Consider the following 21,019-nt stretch of genomic DNA (forward strand, 5'->3'; position numbering starts at 1 on the left):
AGCCTCATTGCTGGCTGTGCAGTCGTGTGGAAAGACAAAGGAAGTTGACGGGAGAAGAAAAGGAAGCCCTAAAGGTGACACTTGCTCTATTTGTGTCATCTCCACAAGCAGCGTTTGATTGGGATTTACAGCAACTTCATACTTCGTGTGTACGCGCCACTCCTTCCACCGCCATGTTTGTGTCTTCAGCCGCGTATGCTAACAATAGCATCGGTCGCTTTGCACCTTTTGGAAATTACAAATGGCCACGTTTACTCTGCTTGCACTCTTTTGTTAGCATGGCGTGGTAGCCTCGTGATGACACTACCTACACACTGCAGCATAGCGTAGCATAGCGTAGCGTAGCATAGCATATACATATCATATGTAATTAATTCTGAAAATGAAACAATAAATAAAAACACTATGGAATATCATATATGGGAACATATATCATATGTATATAATAACTTAGAAATTGTAAATGATCAAATATGAATAATAAATGTACAAACAAAATAAATACTAAAGTAAACTATTGTAATGGTAATAATGATGACAGCTAATATAATGTAATATATTCTCATATAATAGAAACATAATAATACATTTAAAAAGGTAAATCATAAATACAAATAATATTAAATCACATTACGAAGAATGATGAAATATACATAATCCTGCCCTCTAATTGATCTTTCTTTCAGACATAGTGCGACATGGTGATTAATCATGATTAATTCATGAAAAGCCATGATTAGAGTCTAATTATATGATATATTCATTGCAACATAATATAATATAATAGAATAGTATTGTATTGTACAGTATAATATAATTATGGTTATGGTTGCAAGATTGGATACACCTTCAGAGTACAAAGATATCAAAAATCTAACTTTTCAGTGCTCGGTGCTACCTTCCTAAGGTGCTAGCATGCTAGCTGTTAGCATTTGTAACAATTTTTATGATTTTCAAAATGCCAATATGTACATGGCAGGCTATTACACTAGAACTATCTTCGTCGATGCTAGCATGCTAACTTTTAGCAACTTTATCATGCTAGCTGTTAGCATTGTTAGCATTTTCCTTCGGCTGGCATACGGCCCAGGTTAAAAAAAGCTCGATCAGACGAAGCGAAATCCACCAAGTGGATGTGAAATAGCGTCTGAGATGTTAGCAGGTGCTAACGTGTTTGCTATCATGCTAGCTATGGTTTGCTATCGTATTTGCTAACGTGTTTATCGTTTTTGTTTGCTAACATGTTTGCTATGGTGTCGTGGTGAGCCGTTGTTGTGGTCCGTTGTCCTCCTGAGTCAGGCCGGCCCCCTTGTAAGACCAGCAGATTGGCCAAGACGCTGCTCTTCTCTCACATGCAAATATTGTGACATTTAACGCCGCACCCCCCCCCCCTCGTCATTTTCAAATGTCACCAAATATGCGCCACTCGCGTCGTCGTCTTTCCTCGTCCCGTCGAAGATCATTTCCATGTACGGGAGAACGCTGACTCATTCCTTCGCCGGACCGCCGCGGCCTCATCACAGTTTGTTAGCATCACCAATTAAAACCACGGCAAGAGACGAGGCGCCTAAACCCTTACGCCCCCCCCCCCCCACGCTTCATTTAGACGCTAATTAGGCAAGAATTAGTGCCGACGGGGTTGACCGAGACTCGGTAATAAGTGCAAAACGACGGGGGTGGGGGGGCGCTGTTGGTTGAAGGAGCTTCAGGATGAGAAGTTCTCAGATGCTAAATCAGACGCTAGCATTTTGGCTCTCATATTTCTTTTTTTTACCTGCTTTGGGACATCATTTGTTTGTTTGTTTTTTTAATCTGTTACTCATTTTTTCTTTGGTTGATTTATTTCTGTTTCTCTTTTGTGTGATTGATTTAGTTTTTATGTTTGATTTATTTACATTATTAATTCATAAAAAATATTTAGAATATTATATAATATATTTATAATACTTATTGTTAAATATTATAACTTTCTATACGTTTAAAAATAAAGTCAATACAAATCAAATGTTTGAATTCATTAATCAAAAGGCTATTTTGCAATATGAATATAAAGATTTGTAGAAAAGGAGAATGAAGAAAAGGATGCCAAGGGAAAGCATCAAAATGCCAACAGATGGCGCCGTCTTGTCGGCGCGTTTCAACAGGAGCCGCCATGAAAAGTGTCTGCAAGTGTGAGAACATCTTGAAAAACAATCAGTGAGTCAATTAGCGACCCGGCAGGTTGGCGTGGGGGCAACTTCTTCTTTGGCGACAGGTGGCGAGGCGGCTCCAGCGCTCCGGCGGGGGCCGAGGATGGATGCGGGCCAGCCGCTAATAGAGTCCTCGTCTTTGGCGCGACAGCTGGCGGCGCCGTGCCACGAAAGCTTTGTTTGTGCGGCGGCGTGGGCTTTGAAACACACATCCAAAATCCTACGACATGCCGCGCCTGCCGCGCCTGCCGCGCCTGCCGCGCCTGCCGCGCCTGCCGCGCCTGCCGCGCCTGCCGCGCCTGCCGCGCCTGCCGCGCCTGCCGCGCCTGCCGCGCCTGCCGCGCCTGCCGCGCCTGCCGCGCCTGCCGCGCCTGCCGCGCCTGCCGCGCCTGCCGCGCCTGCCGCGCCTGCCGCGCCTGCCGTGCGCTATAAAAAGATGAGCCAGGAGGAAGTCGCTTGCTAAAAATAGAAAGCTCAGAAGCACGCTAGCTTAGTTAGCATCAATGTATGACAGGAGACGCCGTAAATGACTGAAAACGCCAACTTTAGGTATACCTGCACGAGTACCAGCTGGGCCACCGATGGGCACAGTGATACCAAAGTAGCGATACTAATGATACCAAGCTTTAGTTCCATTTCATTTCCAGAGATTCACAGGAGATTTGTTACATTTGTCCACTTCCTGTCTTCCCAGTAGGATTTGTTTCATGTATTTTACACATAGAAGTATAAGTTAATGTAAGCATATAGTAACACTTTGCAGATGTCATTCATGTACAAGTTGAACAGTTTTGGTCCCGGTATTGACCCCTGGGGTACTCCGCACGTAATATTTACATTTGCATGTGTTCTCCAAGCTTTACATATTGCTTCCTGTCAGCTTCCTGGTAGCTCGGCATCATTGTATTTTCTATGAAGTATAGTCCAAGTAGGAAGTACGTATAGTTACCGCCAGCATCACGGATGTGAGTATCGCCATCGTATCGGACGAATTCCACAGCGCCTTCTCCCCGATGTCGTGTTGTTGGAATGCTGACATCGTGCAGGTGTACCTAATGAAGTGTCCTGCATGGTAAGCATCCTTCTGCCGTGATGAGAATTCATTCCCAGCAGGGCTGGAGCTGGCTCCAGTTTTCCCGTCTCCGTGGTAAATCTCGAGGAGTAGCGATCCCATTAGGCTGAGCTAGCGTAAAGATCAAGCGGGCTAAAGTTGGCCGCCATGCCAGACCTCGCCAAGTCGTAAAAGTCAAAGTGTCTTTGTTGGCATCCGCCCCGCCTTGTTACGCTTTGGCGGTGACACGGAATATCCTGGAAAAATGAAACCAGAGCGTAAATTTGAGAGCTTGAAAATTGAAGACGTCACATTTTCCGTTTTTTCTTGTCTGCGGTCGTTAAAACGTGATAGCTTTACTGCTCACGTCTCCGCTCGCCGGCGTGAAAGCTGTAAAGGCGGAGTTAAGGACATTAAGGCCATCTGCTTTAGCACCCTAAAACACACACACACACGCACACACACGCACACACACACGATGACACTATCAACACAAACACCAGCAGGCGGCCTGATTATCTTGTTATCGGAGTCACGCTCGTTTCCTGCCAGGTAAGATAAATGAGCCGTTAGCAGCGGTCACATGATTGCAGGTGCAAAGAAAACATCGTCTTTTCTTCACCAGCTGCTCTCCAACTTCTTTTGGTCCGCCTCCTCAATGTGTGTGATCGCCATGGGAACCGTGTGGAATTAGGGAATTAGCTGCGCTTTGGGGGGGGGGGGGGGGGGGGGTAGGTAGGAATAAAGTATCTACCAAGTACCTGCCAGGCCAAGTGGAAGGCCTTGGTCACGCTCCTCTTAAATGGATGAGTTTCCAACTCAGACGGCATCAGACGTAAGGACGTAAGGACGTAAGGACGTAAGGACGTAAGGATGTAAGGACGTAAGGTGTCCACTTCAATAGTCAGATAATAAGAAATATGACACTGAGTGAAAATGAGAAATATCCTGATGGATTATGAGTTTTGCTAAAAGTGACTGAAGTCCATTTTATTGTCTTTTGGGGTTTTTTTCTTTTTAAAATTGATCTTGTTTTTTATTGATTTGAAGTTTTTTTCTCGACTTTTCAAAGTTTTACTTTAGATTTATGTTGACGTTCCACTTCTCTTGACAACTTTTCATACGTGGACTCCGATTATTATGTCATATTTTCCCATCACATTCATGAAAAAGTGGTCTTAATAAACAATAGAATCCTCTACTATGGTGCATTATGGTATGGTGTATTATGGTATATTATGGTATGTATAATATGGGCATCATGTGTGTGCTCTGGTGTGGTGTATTATGGTATGGTGTATTATGGTATGGTGTATTATGGTACGATATATTATGGTATGGTGTATTATGGTATGTATATTATGGTGTATTATGGTGTGGTGTATCATGGCATGGTGTATTATGGTATGGTGTATTATGGTGTATTATGGTATGGTGTATTATGGTATGGTGTATTATGGTATGGTGTATTATGGTATGGTGTATTATGGTATGGTGTATTATGGTGCGGATCCTGCATGGACATGTCCTGATCGGAATGCTAGGTACGGAGTTGAAGCCAAGACTGTAAGTGGAGTTGCTGACCCAGCTAAAAGGGTCTGATAGTCTGGTGAAAGGTGGATGTGATGTGTTTGAGTGACAGGCGTGGCTGTGAAGCTGAGCTAGCATCCTGCCAGGGCGGCGTGCCGGTGCAGGCCGAGTAATCAGGACCCTAATGGGCCCTAATGGAATCAAAGTCGGGTTGGGAATGCCATTTGTGTTTGCTATCAGCCTCTCGGATGTGACAGGCCGTCGCTATTGTCTGGCTGCTGGCAGCCCGACTAAGCGGGCGCTTTTGCCAAGCGGAAACTTCAACACGCCAGCTTCCTCTGAAGCTCTCGGCCGCACACACGCCGTTTCTCCATGTTTTTTTCTTTTACGCGATGACATGAAGGCACACAAAAGCAGCAGCGACAGACGAGATGATATGAAAAATATCAAAATACTCCAAGAATAACTTCATAGTCCATCACTGCCGCGTGGATGCACGATTCTATTTTTAAACACATCGCCACAGAATGCTGGAGGTCCTGGGGAGTGAATAGCAACGTGCCTGATGAGAAATGACTCAACTACGCTTTTATTCATCAAATCTAATGTTTTATTGAAGCTGAAAGGCGATGGAACATTCAAACTACAAAGCTGAGGCTGATGAACATGGCTGGCTTGTGCTTCTCGGCTTGAAGTCCCCAGGTTGGTCCCTAGGTTGGTCCCCAGGTTGGTCCCCAGGTTGGTCTGGTCACATGGCATGACACCTACATTCATTATGAAAGGTTGAGGTGATTTATGGCAATAGGTGGCACCCCTCCCCCAGGTGTTGGCAGGTGTTGTAGTTTTCTTAGTTTGTTAGCATAGAATCTGTCGAATGAAAGACTCTTGGACGCGTCAGCCGTCTAGTCTTTAACAGGAAAGCCAACATGGCTGACAGGTGAGATCTGCCTTTTGTGTTTCGGCGCTTCGGCAGAACCTGTGCTGATGCGTTCCGTCCTGGGAGAAATGGCTTGTCGCTGCCTCGCCCCCTCTTCCCTCGGAATGGCAGCTGAATTATGGCTTCTTCCAGCCGGAGACAGCTCATTCCCGTACGTCCAAATACGCCCGCTCGCCACGCAATCTGATGCGTGGCCCATCCTACCTGCCGCCGCTTAGTATGGCAAGTCGCCGTTTCATTACGCTCTCCTGCTCTGTCTTCGCTCACCGATGTCCTTAACCAATGACGCCCCAGCTCGTTCAACGCTGGGGCGTCCTCGCTGATGCATTTCAAAGAGGTGAGCATCCTGGTGGTCCCACCCGGGAGTCGGCGGCTCCATTTGGCACGCCGTTTGCACAAATTGCTCCATTTTGTGTTTGAATATGAAACGCGGCGGCCAAATGCCACGGGAGAACATATCCCCCGCCTCCTAATGGAGCGTTTAAGATGCGAGGTCTTCACTCATACGCCGGCTCGGGTGAAATTGTACGGAAAGCAAACATCCGATTGGGAAGCGCCGTGTTGTCGGATGGAACGGAATGAGTCTGCATGACGGAATAATTAAACAGCGGCACCTTCACTACAGTCGCTCGCAAAACCGCCGTCTTTTCAGAATGTACTCCAGCTGTACACAGTTCAATGAACCGCAGCTCCTCGGTGCTGGCGGCACTCGTGCGGCACGGGACCCAAGACACTGTCACCACCAAGGTAGTGGTTAATAAGAATTTCACAGTAAATGTCGGAATTCATGTTTCTCCTCAATGAACCACAGCTCCTCGGTGCTGGCGGCACTCGTGCGGCACGGGACCCAAGACACTTTCACCACCAAGAAGGAAGTGGTTTATGAGAACTTTACAGTAAATGTCGGAATTCAAGTTTCTCCTCAATGAACCACAGCTCCTCAGTGCTGATAGCACTCATGCAGCATGGGACCCAAGACATTGTCACCACCAAGGTAGTGGTTAATGAGAATTTTTCAGTAAATGTCGGAATTCATGTTTCTCCTCAATGAACCACAGCTCCTCAGTGCTGGTGGCACTCGTGCAGCACGAGACCCAAGACATTGTCACCACCAAGGTAGTGGTTAATGAGAATTTTTCAGTAAATGTCGGAATTCATGTTTCTCCTCAATGAACCACAGCTCCTCAGTGCTGGCGGCACTCGTGCAGCACGAGACCCAAGACATTGTCACCACCAAGGTTGTGGTTAATGAGAATTTTACAGTAAATGTCAGAATTCATGTTTCTCCTCAATGAACCACAGCTCCTCAGTGCTGGCGGCACTCGTGCACACTACCAGCACCATATGCGACCATAGGCAAGACAGTCCGACTTCAGGCAAGGCACGGAAGCCGGGGAAAATCTGCTGGTTTGAAAAGGAGTAAAGTAGTTGACCTTTGAGACGTTCCGTCTGCGTTAATGATGCACGGCACTTTTATGGACCGCTAGCTCACGTTTGATTGGCTGATCATTCTTTGTGTACGATGCCGCGATTTACCCAGCAGACAAATGAAAAATGAAAGCATCTCTCCTAAAGCGCCCCCCTGAGAGCAGCAGAGGCGCGCGGCCCCCCATCCCCCACACGCCACGTCAACGCCGCGCTGACAGATGAAACATCAGGACGGAAAAAGTGCCAACTCATAGCGGCTGTTAGCCTTTATTATCTCTCTCCTGCCGCTTTCCCGCCATCTGTCCTTAATGTGCCATTGACTCTTTTGATTTGTTTGCCGGGCGACACCGTAAAAGTTAACGGCGCCGCTGCTGTAGACGAGCAGTAAACACGAGCGCTTACGCTGTGCAGCACGTGTCCACGCCTCGTATTTCATGGAGGAAAGCAGCTCTGCGGCACACATAAACCATCGGTCAACTTGCCGCCGCCGCCGCCGCCGAACTCCTGCTCTCAAGGTTTCCCTTTTTGTACACTAAAGCTCAATTTAGACCACAAAGCGACAGGATAGGGTTTTCATGGCCATTTAAAACAGCACCTTTGCTGGTGCTGCTTCTGATAAAACTGCCGTGCTCACCAAGACAATCCTACGGAGGTCAACACGGTCATCTCTCGGTAATTCATTCAGGACAGAAATGGCCGGGGAAGTGAAATAACACCTTTATAGTCATCATAGTAGGCATTGGAATCCTCTTTACAGCCCTCTAAATATGCTTTTCAACATTACTAGAGCACTCCTGACATGAAATAGCACCCCTATAGTCAGTCACCTTTAGGCTCCTATTACTTAATATAGTGGGCATCATATTAGGCATTGGAATCCTCTTTACAGCCCTCTAAATATGCTTTTCAACATTACTAGAGCCCTTCAGACATGATATAGCACCCCTATAGTCATCTTTATATCCTATTACTTATATAGTGGGCATCATATTAGGCTTTGGAAACCGCTTTACAGCCCTCTAAATATGCTTTTCAACATTCCTAGAGAACTCCTGACATGAAATAGCACCCCTATAGTCAGTCACCTTTAGGCTCCTATAACTTAATATAGTGGGCATCATATTAGGCATTGCAAACCGCTTTACAGCCCTCTAAATATGCTTTTCAACATTACTAGAGCCCTTCAGACATGATATAGCACCCCTATAGTCATCTTTATATCCTATTACTTATATAGTGGGCATCATATTAGGCTTTGGAAACCGCTTTACAGCCCTCTAAATATGCTTTTCAACATTACTAGAGAACTCCTGACATGAAATAGCACCCCTATAGTCAGTCACCTTTAGGCTCCTATAACTTAATATAGTGGGCATCATATTAGGCATTGCAAACCGCTTTACAGCCCTCTAAATATGCTTTTCAACATTACTAGAGCCCTTCAGACATGATATAGCACCCCTATAGTCATCTTTATATCCTATTACTTAATATAGTGGGCATCATATTAGGCTTTGGAAACCTCTTTACAGCCCTCTAAATATGCTTTTCAACATTACAAGAGCCCTCTGGACATGCAATAGCACCCCTATATTTGCCTTGATATGCTATTTAGGAGGCGTGTGGGTCCAGGTAAAGGTGTGACCTACGAAGTGGGGCGTTTAAATGAAGCAGTAACGTCGCCAAAGAGAAGTGCTTCTGTTGCAGGATGAGCGTAATGAATTCGTGCTTCTCCTCGTTCTCCTCGTTCTCCTCGTTCTCCTCGTTCTCCTCGTTCTTCGGGCCTCTTTGGCAAAATGCTGATGGAAATGTAATTACCTTCATGTATCATTAATAGGCCATCCCGCCTGTTAGACGGAGCGGGGAAGGAGATAGCGTACAATTTAGGCGCATTATGTTTCAATATGGATGTAAATACTTAATATGGGCCCAGAGGAGGTCCGTGGTGCGCCACCCAGCAGCGGAGGCGCATTTGTCTCCCATTATTCCCTTTCAAGTGCAAGAAAAGCTGCTTTTAATTTCTCCAACGCCTTTTTCATCCCAGTGGTTCAAAACCAGCTTTGGATTCTTCCCGGCTACATTTTGGGCCAACATGCTAATGATCCCACGTCTGTGGTGGCCTTTTGACCTTCCTGAAGGTCGTGTGCCGTGGCATCCTTTTCCCATGTGTGGATGTTCCCGAGCCTGGATGCTGGATGGTCCTTGGATGGTCCTTCACAAGCGGGCGGTGGTCTTCCACACCAGGAACTTCCTTCGCTTTTGTCTGGGGGTAAAGCAGGCGTGTCCGAGGTTGGCCGTGGACGTGTAGACGCGCTAAGAAGGTATATACGCCATATTTCAACATTTCCATGCTTCTTCTGAACGGCAAGCAGCAGCATCTCCAAGATGTCCTCCTGGCAGCACGCTAGCATGAAAGAAAAGCTGTGTCTTCATCTAATTAGCAAACAACCACCAAGACCTCCATCCTAGCCACGTATTGATCTCCTCTGGACTCGCAGGTCCACGATGCACTCTGGTCTCACCTGGAGGTGGCCTCCTGCTGGCGCCTCCGAAAGACTTGGAGATGCTTGGAGACGCTTGGAGCGCGGCTCCGCCAGGAGGAGATGAACTTGAGCTCCATTTCGGAGGATTAGCTTTTAGAGAGTTGGCTTCCTTCTTCACGTCTGCTCTCAGCGGAGCGCCCAGGGAATGTTGGAATGCTGACTTCCAGTGGCACGAGTGCTACTTGGACGCGTCTTAAAGATACGCTAGCTTGGTCTTCAGGGTTCCCACGTATGTGAGGATCACTGGAGACAAGAACATGTATTCAGTACTCCAACTGGTATGCCGGGTCCTTTGGGGCCATGTTACTTCAACCTTAGTGATTAGTGTGTGAGGCTCGGGGATGAGGAGATGGTCTTCAGCAACGTGTGAGCTTCAATGAACATTCCGAAGAGGACATCCTGGTGTTCATCCATGCTAGCTCAACAAAAAAGGTCTTCAATGTTTCCAAAATGGATGACGTCGTAGTTTGTTACTCCGTGTTGGGAAATGCGTGCCGGTTTCATCCATGACCTCCAGGGTGGGATGCAGCGTCTCCGGTTGGCTGGTGGATGCTTGGTCTCGGCCAGGAATCAAACCTGGGTTGGACTTTTCCTCCTCTTCAGTCGGCCTGCTCTCCGCAGGGACGGCAGTTAGCTGCTAAGTGGTATTTATAGCCGCCACGGAGCGCAGCGCGGCACGGACGGACCAGGCGAGGCTGGACAGGCCGGGGGGGTCCCAAGGGGGGGGTCCCATGGGGGGGCATCTGGGAATTGGAGCTTTATTTTTATTAATTGTGTTTGGCATCTCTCGCTCCCCTCGTCCAACCTCAAGCTCACTTTCCTCCCAAACATTCTCAGCGTGAAGAATTGGAAATATTGGAAACGGGATGCTTTCTGCTGCTTGTGGCGGCGAGGAAGGAAGGAAGCAAGGAAGGAAGGACAGAAGGAGGGAGGGGAGGAGGGAATGTTTTCCAGGTCAAGGGCAGCAAGGAAGCACCTTGATTGCTGAGAGCAACTGATTGCTTGGCTGCACCAATAAGATGCAATCACGAGACGGCGTTCATGGAGGACGGCTCCGATCCTGCTGACTCCTGACTCCGCCCCCCAATCACCTGTCATCACCTTTAAAAGGTGGACTCCTGTTCTCTCATCCGAACTCAGCCTTATCAATAGGTGATCGCATGAGGGAAGTACAAACAAGAAGGGAGTCATTATTAATAGTTCATAGTTGGCATGGTGCATCCTGACATCAAATGACCCCCCCCCCCCCCCAAATGACCTCCAGCTGGTGTCCTGAACGGGAACAAGGCGAAGCCGATCATCACGTTGGACACGTTGGACGCGTGCCTCTGATTTTTCTGGCGCTTGCTTCATCTCGTTATTGCGTAAGACCAAACGAGCCGCTTTGGGGACGCGTCTCTGAAAGACAAAGACGGCGCCCTCATCAACTTGAGGCGTCCTTGTCGGACGCGGTGGCGCCCGAGGCCGCCCCCGAGCCTTTCATCCCTCCAATAACGGGACCTTCCCAAAGGGCGGGTGATTGCACGACTCCCCTTTCTTCCCAGGTAACGACGCCGTAAAGTCGCCGTTTACGAGCAGTCAAGTCGCAGCCGGGATTGAGTCTGCATCCTAATGGAGGCGGGTCCTTCCCGAGGCTTCCTGGTGCCGAGGTTGTACTTTTTCACACGGAAACGACCAACGCCCCACCAAAGGAAGCAGGACCTTTTTACTGTTTGGGGGGTAAACTAAGAAAACAAAAAACTGCCAAATCGAAAAATCTGTCCTGAAACAAGAAAATGTCAACTTTATTTTTTCAAGTCGACAAAACGCTGGTTATCATTCACGCCGCCGTCGCTGTCGAGTCGGCCATCTTTTGGGTTCATGGAAGGAAGACCAAGAGTGAGGAGGGCCAATCCAGAGCTTTTATCACTTATTATACGGCTCAGTGCGTCCTATATTGCTGGGGGGGCCTCGCAGCCATCAGGCAGGCAGGCTGTACGGATCACCCCCCCCCCCCCCCCCCCCGATTGGCTCGCATGGGTCACGCTGCTCTTTACTTTGCTTTTTCTGAGGCGGCTCGCATTTGCGCCGCATTTTCGCCACCGCTGGTGTCAAAGGGCTTCGTCTTCGCCTGTCTCACTCGCAAAGCCTGCTGGGAATTTGATGTTGGTTTTCCATAATGCGTCTTTCTTAGTATTTCGTCTTAATGCTCAGAAGATGACATTTTCCCCTCCTAAAATTCCACATTTCTCTCCTTGGAACGCGGTGGCCGAGTGGTTAGCATGCAGGCCACACAGTCAGGAGATGGAAAGACCTGGGTTGGAATCTCTGTGTGGAGTTTGCATGTTCTCCCCATTTCTCCTGGACCGCCTCTCCCCCAAGACAGCTGGGATAGGCTCCAGCATACCCCCCCCCGCCCTAGTGAGGATAAGTGGTAGAAAATGGATGGATGGATTTTTTTTTGTAGTTTTCTTGCAAAAGTTTAGATTTAGGATGTGCTGCGGACTGCAAATGAGCCCCAGGCCGGACTTTGGAGAACCCTTCATTGAAGAGGTGGTTGCTGACAGCCGCGATCACAACCAATTAGCCTTGAAAACGTGATGGCTTTCTACTCATTCTCCTTCGTTAAGCTTAAAATCCCACCCAATTCTCACGATGAAAGCCTCGTAGGCCAAACGCTGACTGTATCATTCCCAGTCCAGCCGCCCCCCCCCCCCCCCGTCTCTCGCACGGTGCGGCTAACAATGACACGGAGCCAGCCAGATCCTTAACTGGCGGAAATCACTGCGGCGGTGGCGTTGGCGTGCGTGCCGTGGAGGCTGCATCAATCACAATCCAGCCCCCCCCCCCCCCCCCCCCCCGCAGAATTTTTAATAAGAAATGGAGCAGCGGTAATGAATACCACAAGTCAAGCGTATACTGTTACTAATGATCTGTAGATTAGCCATTATGTGGCGCAAAAGTGCTGCCAGACACTTCATAACTCTCCCGGGGCCACGCGGCCGTCGGAGCCACCAGCTAGCTAAACAAATGATGCCATTGTGGCGGCGTATGGCGGGCAGGCGGGCGTGCGTGTGTGCGTGCGCGCATGTGATGGATGCTTCCAATTATACGCTCATGCGCTTTGCCGTGATGCATTGGTGTCACTGAAACCTTACCAAACCTTTTAGCATGACCACTTCCTGTCCATGAGAGGCCACTTCCTTCATCTGTCCAGCAGGTGGCGCTGTGCTGAAATATCGCCCAATATATGTACGTATGTATGCCAGCTCTCCCTGTCCTTTATCCGCTGTGTTGGCCGCAGAGCCAAGGAGGAAGATGATTGCACTGCAGGAATTCTGCCTCAACAAGCGATGGTGTCCAAAGTGCGGCTCGCTGCACATTGTAAAAATAGAATTTCACAAGAAAAGCATTCTTTAAAAAGAGCAGTAAAAACCATAACATCAAAAAACGTTGACGTTTTATGGGAATTATAATTTTAGTAGCCTAGAGAAAGAATGTGTTGTTTTTGAAAAGTTGTCATGAGAAACAAACAAAAGAGAACCATGAAAAACGCTGCAATTTTAGAAGAATAAAGTCAAAATATTCCGAGGAAAAGTTTATTGGAATCAGAAATGAAGCCACAATTTGAAGACAATAAACTCATGATTTTTCCATATGAGGAAAAATAACTTTATTTCCATGATAACTTTTTCAGCAGCCTAATTTCCCCAAAATGGCAAATGATTTAGTTTTTCTTGGTACTAAAATGACTTTATTGCCAAAACTGCCTTTTCCACCTGTGCTGCTGCTGTTTGTTGTGTTTTTGTTAAGTGATGACTTTGTGATGGCGGCGCGATACGGTTGCAACATCACGGCTTCCTTCGCCGGCGCTTCCTGTAGGAGAGAAACGGAAAGACGCCAAGTAGAATTAGCAGCCATCATTTATCATCCCGCTGTTTGTTGTCACTCCTGTCACACTCGGCTTGTGTCAAGTCTTCTCTCAGTCGTCGTGTCGTGAAAACAATCAGGACACGTTTGCCTCCACCGTCGCCAGAGACATATTTAAGAAGCGGGGGGTGGGGGTGGGGGGGGGGCAGGAATTAGGAGAGATGTGCAACTGATTTCTAGAAATGAAAGTCAGAAAAAGCCAGCAGGAAGCAACACGACGGCACTAGACGTGTCATGTGATTGTCCTCCTCCATTCCCGCCATTTGCTTTTGTGCGTCCGTGTGGGTGCTTGGGTGCTTGGGTGCTTGGGTGTTTGGATGCTTGGGTGCTTGGGTGCTTGGGTGCTTGGGTGCTTGGGTGCTTGGGTGCTTGGGTGTTTGGGTGCTTGGGTGTTTGGGTGCTTGGGTGCTTGGGTGCTTGGGTGCTTGGGTGTTTGGGTGCTTTTGTGCGTCCGTGTGGGTGCTTGGGTGCTTGGGTGCTTGGGTGCTTGGGTGCTTGGGTGCTTGGATGCTTGGATGCTTGGGTGCTTGGGTGCTTGGATGCTTGGGTGCTTGGGTGCTTGGATGCTTGGGTGCTTGGGTGCTTGGATGCTTGGATGCTTGGGTGCTTGGATGCTTGGATGCTTGGGTGCTTGGGTGCTTGGGTGTTTGGGTGCTTGGATGCTTGGGTGCTTGGGTGCTTGGGTGTTTGGGTGCTTGGGTGCTTGGGTGTTTGGGTGCTTGGATGCTTGGATGCTTGGGTGCTTGGGTGCTTGGGTGCTTGGGTGCTTGGGTGCTTGCGTGTGTGCCGGGTGGGGCTACTATGAGTAGAAACAAACTAAACAAAAGGAAGTTGTCATTTAAAAACAAAACCCAACAAGAGCAAAATGAGGATCCATGGACAAGAATCATGAACGACTATCTACCTGCCAGCTCTCCCTGTCCTTTGTCTTCTGTGTGGCTTAGCGGAGCCGAGCATGAAAATGATTGGGTGGACCAGTGGTGTCCAAAGTGGGGCTTGCGGCTCTTTTTTTATTGTCCCATGGTACATCCCAAAAATATAATTTGACAAAACAGCAACAATAAAGTCAAAATGTTAAAATAAATAAATAACAAGAAAGGTAGCCTGAGGGACAATCTGGCGAAGAGTAAGTCTGGCTACCAAGCTTGGAAGGCCAGGAAGTAAATTGGCAGCAGGTGTGAGCAGACAAGGACCGCCTCCTGCCGGTCAGAGGTGCGCCTCCTACCAGTCAGAGGTGCGCCTCCTGCCGGTCAGAGGACTGCCTCCTACCAGTCAGAAGTGCGCCTCCTGCCGGTCAGAGGTGCGTCTCCTGCCGGTCAGAGGTGCACCTCCTGCCGGTCAGAGGTGCGCCTCCTGCCAGTCAGAGGTGCGCTGCAACAACAGGGCAGAAGGCGGCAGTAAAGCGACAACACGGATCATGACAGGAAGTGTGGCCGCCCGTGATATAAAAGTACATGAGTATGCAGTAAATGCAGTAAATGCAGTAAAAAATGACAATGAGGGTCTCCGAGGTCAAAGCCACCTTGGAATGCTGTCCCACATTCCCATGAGCAAATGATTAGGTTGTTTTAGCCAACGGACGGCTGGACTCAGCACGGGCGCTGTCCGTGGTGCCCATAAATCAATGGCAGCCTATTAGCGATAAGGCAATGAAGCCATCGAGCTCCTTCCCATTGTGGTGGTGGCGCTAGCTAATTAGCGGCGCTATCTGCTGGCTGGCATGTTCTCAGCCAGCTGAGGGCAAAGCCAGGCCGGCACAAGTCCATCAAAATGCAAATCCTGCCAGAGCTCATTTGACCCCCTATTTATGTTGACAGGCTGGCACTCATGCTGCCACGTTGCCAAGGTTGGATTAAGATTGAGATGACCTTTCTACCGTCATGTTCATGGACACATGCTGGTGCATCGTAGCTCTGAGTGCAATATTCTTACGCCACTTGGTAGACTTCAACCTGGGCCGGTCTATGGGATCGGACCTGTGGCCTTTTGGTCACAGGCCACATTCTTATGCCTAGGATAGTTGGGGGAATCCAACCCGTGTATCTTTGTTGCCAGGGGCTGTCCGGTCTGTAACTGATCATTTGGCACGTTCGTATCCTTACGCTAAGCGGTGGACTCAAACCTGCGATCCTGCAGTCCTAGTCTGCCTTTTCACCCATGCACTAGCTAGTACCACATCGTGGACGGAGGCTATAGGACCTAGTGTTGGCTAAGCTAGTTTACCTTTGCCCTGGTTAGCAGAATCAAATGTGTGGCTCTTTGGTGGCCGGATGGGACAGTGGCAGAGTGGACTGGAACCCCAGGCCCTTTCTGAGATGGCCCTTTATCGGTCACGGGCCTCATTGATTTCCTATCCTAGTCGTTTTATACGTTAAAAACATCAAAAATTGCTCGCACTTTGCATTCTCTGCCGATGCCAGTCAGTGGAATCGAACCTGGGACCACTCGATCAAGGTCAACATTGAAACCCTTTGGGGGCAGTCTGCATTCTTGACTCTAATGAAACGTGGGTCCAGTCAATCCCGGCGGCAGTTGTGCTAAACCTGGTCCCAAAGCCAGGACTCCTGATTGACAGGCCTCCAGCCGTTACCCAATGCCGGCCGCTGGGTCGCAATCTTCTCCACTAGGCTGAAGTCTGAGTTGTAGCTTTTACTCGCCTTAACTCCAAGAGTAAACTTTCTAATTCAATCTGGATCGATCCAGCGTTTTCCCAGCCGGGGCTTTGGGGGGGGGGTAACCATGGCAACCGGCCTGCCCAATGATGTGTTGGTCTTCTCAGGAGCGTCGTTTATTTCTACCTGAATATTCCAGCCTTGCCAACTCTCCCTCCTCTTCCTTCCTTTGGCCCGTGGCGGCGTCCCGCATCCTCTTCACGCCCCGTCCCAGCAGACCCCCCCCCTGTCCCCCGCCTGTCATGGCTGTTTTCCTTGGCGGTAATCGAGCTAATGCTCATCCTGGTGGGCGACCGACGGCGGCCATTTGGGTCTGATGCAAACTTTATGCTGGCCGAGACGTCGCCTCGTAAAAATGACGTGGCGTTCGCCGGTGAACTTATTCTCACCCTGATTCGTCCTGAATGATTGATGACTGGCGGGGCGGGGGGCGGCTTTTAGTGTGCCCCTGCGGGGGCTCGCGGGGCTTAGCGCTGCTTCCCTGCTCATCATATCATGGCCGGCAGGCAGACATGTTGACGTTTCTCTCGTTGGCGTACTGAGCCGAGCCTTTTAGTGCTAAACTTCCTTTACCTTAACCGGCCTCTGCAGTCAATGCTAACGCTAACATGAGGCCTTAAAATAAACACTTTCACTTTGCATCCTTCTGGGGCCCAGGGCTGTCCAAAGGGTTTTCCAGCGAGGGCCACATCGGGAAAAAGGGCCGCCTGCAAGTGTGCCGCTGTCATATGTTGTAAAGATACGCCAGGAAGTTGTATGCCGCATATAAGACGCAGACGTCTCAGCCTTGTCTTACTGGAGGTGGGGAAGCTGATTCCTATCAACGTCAGTCTTTGCTCTTTTTTTTATTGTTGGTTAATATTTCAACAAAATGAAGAATGAAGTCAAATATGAAGAAAAAGTGCTGACGTTGCACAAACATCAAAAGAGTAAAGTTGATATCAATATTTTTATGACAAAATAAACTCATCATTTTAGTGTGTGTGAGGAATTAGCGGCCATGCTAGCATGCTAACGCAGCGAGTGGGGAGAGGCCGTTATTGCGTCATAAATGACAATGATTTAGAGTGCATGAGAAAGTGGAAAGGCAAACTTTCACCGCGTGGCCATGCAACACCACCGATGTTGTAATGGTGCTAAACTGATGAGTCAGCATGACTAGCGCCGCGTGGAACACGCATGACTGGAAAAATAAAGAGGTTGCCTACAGCCACACCTTTGCCAGTTGGGGACTGTGGTGGTTATTGGATTTGTAGAGCAATCTCCCAGCGGCGATATCTGCCTTCACGCTGGTCTTTGTTCCAGAAGGCCTTAAAGGGAAGGCTGGCTGGCGTTGGCCAGCAGACAGGAAGTAGTTTATCGTGCGTTTGCAGCAAGAATGCTAGCTAAGCCGTCAGGAGGTATATTTGTATATTTGTTTGCTGCCTGCGGCTTCAAACGGATTACATGTACATTTTGCCAAAAAACTATTTGGCAGTCATTTGCAGGTACAACTTTTGTGTTGTGTGTGTGTGTGTGGGGGGGGGGGTACACAAATAGTTAGCTTTTTGGCGTTTGTTGTATTTTTTTTCATGTGAATGAAGTCCAAATGTAAAAGTGCATTGTTTGGGGAACGCTTGAAGTTTAAGGAACAAGAAGACATTCACACGTCCCATCCATTAAGAGCATTAATATTACATGTACACACTACTCACACACACACTACTCACACTACTACTGTGTGTGTGTGTGGCGTGCGTGGCGTGTACGTGTAAGCCCCCCCCCCCCCCACCCCGCGTGTACAAACTCATTTTCTCCATGGCGCTCCTTCATAAGATATTTACATTGGCATCCATTATGGATGGTGATCAGATTGAAGCTGAGTGTTCCTGTCCTGTCCCCTCGCTGAACCCATCAGTGGGTTTGCACGGGGTCCTGGGGGGCGGGGGCCCAACAAACAGGACTCATTTTGGTGCCTGAAGTGGGCTGACGTCACCTCCCCCCCACCATCACTTCCTGTATGCGGAATGGCCTGGTGTCCCAATACTTTTGTCCGTATAGTTCATCATCATCATCGTCATCTCTCGTGGCGTCTCCACGCGCGACAACTTGTTTGGGATTCCAAGCATCAGTCCCGTCCGAACACCCCCCAACCCCCCAACCCCCCCGCTTCCTTTCTGGCCCGCTTCGTCAGGCAGCCTGGCTAATCCTGACATCACGCAGGGTCTTCCAAGCCCCGCCCCTTCAGGCTTTATGCACGCTAACACGCAAACAGTCTGACCGCTTTGTGGCTGTCCCTCGGAAGCTTTCTCCTTGATTGGCTTTGCTGCTGTGTCATTTTAATGGTGACCATGACGACCAAATATCTTAGAAATATCACTTTATTGCAGTATCTTTCATACCAGTACCATGTAGTAATGCTATAGTAGCGGATTCTGTCATTTACTTTACTATACGATACTGTATGAGATGATATTGTACTATACGATACTGTACTGTACTAGACTGTACTGTATGATACTAGACTGTACTAGACTAGTATATGAGACTAAGGTACAAGGTGAGGTTTGTTTTTGCGTGTTCGTGATTACGGAATGACGTTAGTGACATGTTAGCTTCTTCCATTCAGGTTAGCATGTGTAAAATGTACTTCAATACTTGAATAGTACACATTAGTTGGATATCTGCAAAGGCGCGTGAAATACACTACGAGGACACGTGTTTGATGCTGACGAGGCAGCTAGTGGCTGCTCCAGCTATGCCGCCATTTTGGCAACACATGGCGGTTTCCTGACAAAGTGTTTCGCCATGGACCCCCCCCCCCCCCCACGCTGTTTTAGCCGTCCTCCTTGCGGCCTACTTTTCCCGTCCATCACTCTTCCGTACGACACCCGTCTGCTGGCTTTGCCTGCCGCCGACAGCCGCCTGTCAACGGCTGTTTTCCATGCAGCCTGTTCTGTTTTCATGTATATTCCATCTTTGTGTGTGTGTGTGTGCGTGCGTGCGTGTGTGTGCACGTCACCTTTCCATTTTTTCATTTTCCTGATGCTTTTAATCCAAAAAGAAGAAAGGGCTACCTGTCTACTTCCTGTCGGGGTAGCTTGAGGCGAGAATCATCACTTGAACATAAGAGCTGTCACTTGAACGGGAGGCCGATGGCGGCTAATGAATTATTCACAACGTCTAATTCCGGGATGTTCCGTCGCCGACTCTTTTGTCTGCTTCCGTATTGTCGCTGTCGGGTGGCGGCCGGGGTCGCCCACAGGATGGATGGCTTTGGGGGGGGGTACATCTGACTTACAGAGCATTCCTTTTCTGGATATTTCCTACAACGGAACATAATCTTTCCTGGATTACTGTTATTGATTTTTTTCCCTTTTCAAAGAGAGCAATGGAAATACAAATAGTCTGTTCCAGGGTCAAACAGGCCACCATGGAACCTTCAGTTGCGCTTTATATATCACTTTTTATGACTTTATATAATAATTACTAATAATAAGAGGTGGAAACGTGAAAAAGCGTAAAGAAGATGTGTTACAAATATTTCATACTAAAAAATAAAGGATAGAACCAAAATATTTAAAAATGAAATATATATCTCAAATGTTTTACCTCCGTCAGGTACGGAGGTTCATCAGGCTGGGAGGTGCACCCACTTGAAACAGAAGAAGTGTGGCCTCGCAGCCCCCCCCCCCCCCCCCCCCAGGGTACCGTGGGTGTAAGAGTAGAGTACACGTCTGCAGGCTGTGTATTGTTCAGCTTTAGGGGAGAACTCCTTGATCATCACGTCTTTTTTAAGGAGCTCTTGAGTTTTGCTGATTGCAGAGGCCGCACCCCCCTCCCCCCTCCCTCCCCCGCCCGCCCCACTTCATTTCACAGTGTCGACTTGTAATCACGTTAGCATGCAATGAAAGCGCATCCTCAATGAGGTTACGCTGAAAGTGACTAGAAGATGGAAACATCTGCAGCTTTATTTTACGTCTCCGTTCGCAACTTTCACTTCTCGGCTTTTCAGTCTGCCGTGCATAAAAAAAAGAGAGAGTTTGAACTTTCCCTGAACTTCCTCAGCATCTCCTGTTCTTCCGACGTGAGAAGTGGGCGAAGCGGGAAGACTCCTCTCCACGCCGTCCCAAGGACGTCTTTCCATCAGGACGGCTGCTGTGAGCAAACATCACGTCGTCTCGTTGATGTAATTGGCCAGAAAACAAATACCTTCCCTAATTAGCCGCCAGGCTGGCTGGGAAATAACGACTTCATTTTCACACAAATGGACTCGTTTAGGGCGCTATCGGACGTGGGGGGGGCGGGGGGGTCTGTTCCATGCAACTATCTTTGATTAGGAACCATCACACGGTCCCCACTCGGCACCGCTCCACTCACTTCCTCACGCTCGCCCACCAAGCTGCTGGTTCTACTCCATGCCTCCTGCTGCCCTCAGTCTCCTCATGGATAAAATATGCCTCAGATGGTATCGCTGTCTGATACCGTATCTTACCATACCAACATCTGTATCAATACGGTATTATGGATGGTATCGCTCTCTGATACCGTACCTTACCATATTGACATCTGTATCAATACGGTATGATTGATGGTATCGCTGTCTGATACTGTATCTTACCATACCGGCATCTGTATTAATACAATATGATGGATGGTATCACTGTCTGATACCGTACCTTACCATATTGACATCTGTATCAATACGGTATGATGGATGGTATCGCTGTCTGATACCATATCTTACCATACCGGCATCTGTATTAATACAATATGATGGA

The 21,019-nt window shown here is 48.4% G+C and overlaps 1 protein-coding gene across 2 annotated transcripts in view; it reads left to right on the forward strand.

The window, feature by feature from the left end:
* fstl4 (follistatin-like 4) overlaps positions 1-21,019 on the forward strand; it is an 86,020-nt gene that overhangs the window by 29,966 nt on the left and 35,035 nt on the right. The window lies entirely within an intron of this gene.

Source organism: Doryrhamphus excisus, linkage group LG21 (genome assembly GCF_037039965.1).
Source record: "Doryrhamphus excisus strain RoL-2023G ecotype Guam linkage group LG21, RoL_Dexc_Guam_v1.1, whole genome shotgun sequence".
NCBI lineage: Eukaryota > Metazoa > Chordata > Actinopteri > Syngnathiformes > Syngnathidae > Doryrhamphus > Doryrhamphus excisus.